Consider the following 3,699-nt stretch of genomic DNA (forward strand, 5'->3'; position numbering starts at 1 on the left):
CCATTTCCCTCTGACTAATGCACCTAACGCTATGGGTAATTTAGCATGCACATCAGTGGGAGGAAACCGGAGATCCCGGAGGCTTGAACCAAAGCTGGAGGGCTGTCCAGCATCAGTGGCACCCACTGAGCCCTGTCCTGGTCAATATTTATCCGTCAATCAAGTTGACACGAGCTCATTATCACATTGCTGCTTTTGGGAACTTGCTGCACACAAGTTGGCCACGCCCACCAGGAAAGATGGTGTTGGCCACGCCCACCAGGAAAGATGGTGTTGGCCATGCCCACCAGGAAAGATGGTGTTGGCCACGCCCACCAGGAAAGATGGTGTTGGCCACGCCCACCAGGAAAGATGGTGTTGGCCATGCCCACCAGGAAAGATGGTGTTGGCCACGCCCACCAGGAAAGATGGTGTTGGCCACGCCCACCAGGAAAGATGGTGTTGGCCATGCCCACCAGGAAAGATGGTGTTGGCCACGCCCACCAGGAAAGATGGTGTTGGCCATGCCCACCAGGAAAGATGGTGTTGGCCACGCCCACCAGGAAAGATGGTGTTGGAGGAGCAATATCACTGGGTCAGTAAAACAAGTAAAATCTGGAAATACTGACTCAAACCAAGGGTTGCAAAAAGCCAACTGGTTCCCTCGCGTCACTCAGGGAAGAAAATTTACCATTTGTACACACTGACTCGGAGATACTGGGTTCAAGGGGCAATTAGGGATGGGCAATAAACACTGGCATTTCCAGTGACACCTACATCCCGTGAAAGATGTTTCAATTATGACAAGGAGCATAATTAAAAAGGAACCTCATTGGCTTTAGAGTGTTTGGAGACAGCTGCCTGTCAGGAATGAGATATTAATGCATATCTTCCTTGTTTCAGTTCACAGCACAATTCCTGCCTTTGCATTGATTGAGTGTGTTTGCCATCACCTTTGTTTCGAGTGCAGTTGGAAATATCAGAGCTCTGAATGTGAGAGAAATGATTGTAGGAACCGGAACAAGGCAGTGGGTGGATAGCAACCACCCCCAGACTCGGAGAGATTGGTACGGGGGCAGCTGTAACATTAGCAACTCTTTCTTTCCCTCGCTGCAGAGAATTGATTTTTCTGGAAAATATTAAAAATCCTCCAGAAAAACCAAACCTAATATTGTGCATAAACAGCTAATTATTTATTCATTGAGCTGCTCAATGAGTTTACGGACTGGTCTACAATAATCAGAGTTAATCCTGTGTTGAATTAGGCACATGTGATGGGAAATTAAGATAAAGGCTTTCTCACACAGCTTTTAAATTCAAATGCTTGTTTGTAAATGGTTCCATTGTCTCATCCTATCGCTATCTGTTCTCCTTGAATCAGTTACTTCCTGATGTATCTGCTCTCCTTCAATTTCTGTCTTTGGCCCATCTCCAACATTCTTTTGTCTACAATTGGCTGCCAGGCCATTAGCTCCTGAACTCTGGAATTCTCTACCTAAACCTCACCCCATCTCCCTCTCCTTTTACAATGTTCCCTCAAATCAATCTCTGTTGTGGTTCTGTTCGCCGAGCTGGGAATTTGTGTTGCAGACGTTTCGTCCCCTGTCTCCGTGACATCCTCAGTGCTTGGGAGCCTCCTGTGAAGCGCTTCTGTGATTTTTTTTTCCCTCCTGCATTTATAGTGGTTTGTCTTTGCCGCTTCTGGTTGTCAGTTGCTGTCCGTTGCAGTGGCCGGTATATTGGGTCTAGGTCGATGTGTTTGTTGATAGAGGTATGGCACTCATCCACTGATTCTATCAACAAACACATCGACCTGGACTCAATATACCAGCCACTGCAGCGGACAGCAACTGACAACTGGAAGCGGCAGAGACAAGCCACTATAAATGCCGGAGGAAATAAAAATCACAGAAGCGCTTCACAGGAGGCTCCCAAGCACTGAGGATGTCACCTAGAAAGGGGATGAAACGTCTGCAACAAAAACTCCCAGCTCGGCGAACAGAACCACAACAATGAGCACCTGAGCTACAAATCTTCTCCCAAACTTTGAAAATCAATCTCTGATTGAGCTCTTCATCACTTGCCCTAATGTTTGTGACCCAGTGTTAAATATTGTCTGACAATCTCTCCTATGAAGTACTGAGACAGCTTACTGTCTGAAAGGCAATTTGCATCCTCTACCTGAATATAAATCAGCATAAATATCCTGACTTATGTGAGCAGGATACTCAGAGAAAGTTGAATGAAATTTAGGATGACAGAGATTCAGGCGAGATGCCCACGAACATTCACTCACTGAAAAGAGACCATACCAAATCAGTCTCTCCTATAAGATGTTCTTTCCCCATTAAACAGCTGCTTTCCTACAATACAGCAGCTCCAAATAACTGCCAGATCTCCTGTCTGAAGGGAGAGATATCAAAATAGGAGGGTCCACTGCAAGTACCTAATATTACCAAGCAGTCCTAGATCAGTAACCAGAGATCTGATCACGGGTTCAAGTCTTTCCCAGAGCCTTAAGGTTGTCACACACAATGCTGTACAGAATGGCTGCAGCTCTATCAGATGTGCTGTCCTATCTGCCCCCTCCACTGAAGGCAAGAGGCCTCATTGCCCCATTTTGAAGAACAGCAGAGAGTTTTCCCGATGTCCTGACCAATATTTATTCAAAAGCAACCTAACTAAGGCAGGTCATCTGGACACCCATCATATTGCTGCTTACAGCAGCTCACTGTACACAAGCAGTGCCTACACTTCAGACCACACTGCTCTGGGCTGGACAGGACATCTGGGTCTATCAGGTAACGGGAGGTGTTACAGAAATACAAGATTTTCTTTCCTGAATGGGAATTAAATATCCCTCTGCTCTTGATGGTAAAGGACACATTTAAACCCAACCTCAAACTTCACATCCCTACACTGTTTAACATGTCCCTCTGTTACTCAGGCTCTGTGCTGGGAGACTGTCACATGGTGTTGGGACACAGGGGGGGGGGTAACATTCTTCTGCACCAGGTGCTGGAACAATCAAAAAGCACAAAACAAAGCGAGATGTGTCCCAGAGCAGCTACATCCTGGAGCTGAGGAAGTGACATCTCAGCTAAGTGGGATCGACATCAGCTTCACACAGGAAGGAGGCATTACAGGGAAAGTCAGAGCCTTCCATAATAAAGCATTCCGCAGTTTCACCAAGTGAAAGCACTCTGCCTCAGCTCAGGCGTAAAAGGTGCCCCAGCCCCCACCCCATACCCAGAGACTGGAGACAGCCCCCTCCCCACCTCCAGATACAGAGACTGGGGAGCATCCCCTCACCCCTGTACCCAGAGACCAGGAACCACCCCCCAACCCAGAGACCATCATCATCTCACCACCCGCATACCCTGGGTCCAGGCCCCCTTGGTTCTAAGCTCTTGAATCAATAATCATCATCAACACTGCATCAAGTGCCCAATTCTTTAAGAATTTTAAATCAAATAAAAATCAAAAACAATTGCAGATGCTGGAATTCATAAACAAAAACAGAAGTTGCTGGAAAAGCTCAGGTCTGGCAGCATCCTGGAGACATCAGAGTTAATGTTTCAGGTCCAATGACCCTTCCACAGAATTGTATACCATAACCCCAACATCATCCTGATGGATGTAAAGTGTTTTTCTTTCAAGGGAGGCTTCTAGAAACATGCTCAGTGTTGAGCATGTAGAAGGTTGAGAAGTGAGTGACCC

This window comes from Hemiscyllium ocellatum, chromosome 39, assembly GCF_020745735.1.
Source record: "Hemiscyllium ocellatum isolate sHemOce1 chromosome 39, sHemOce1.pat.X.cur, whole genome shotgun sequence".
NCBI classification, from domain to species: Eukaryota; Metazoa; Chordata; class Chondrichthyes; order Orectolobiformes; family Hemiscylliidae; genus Hemiscyllium; species Hemiscyllium ocellatum.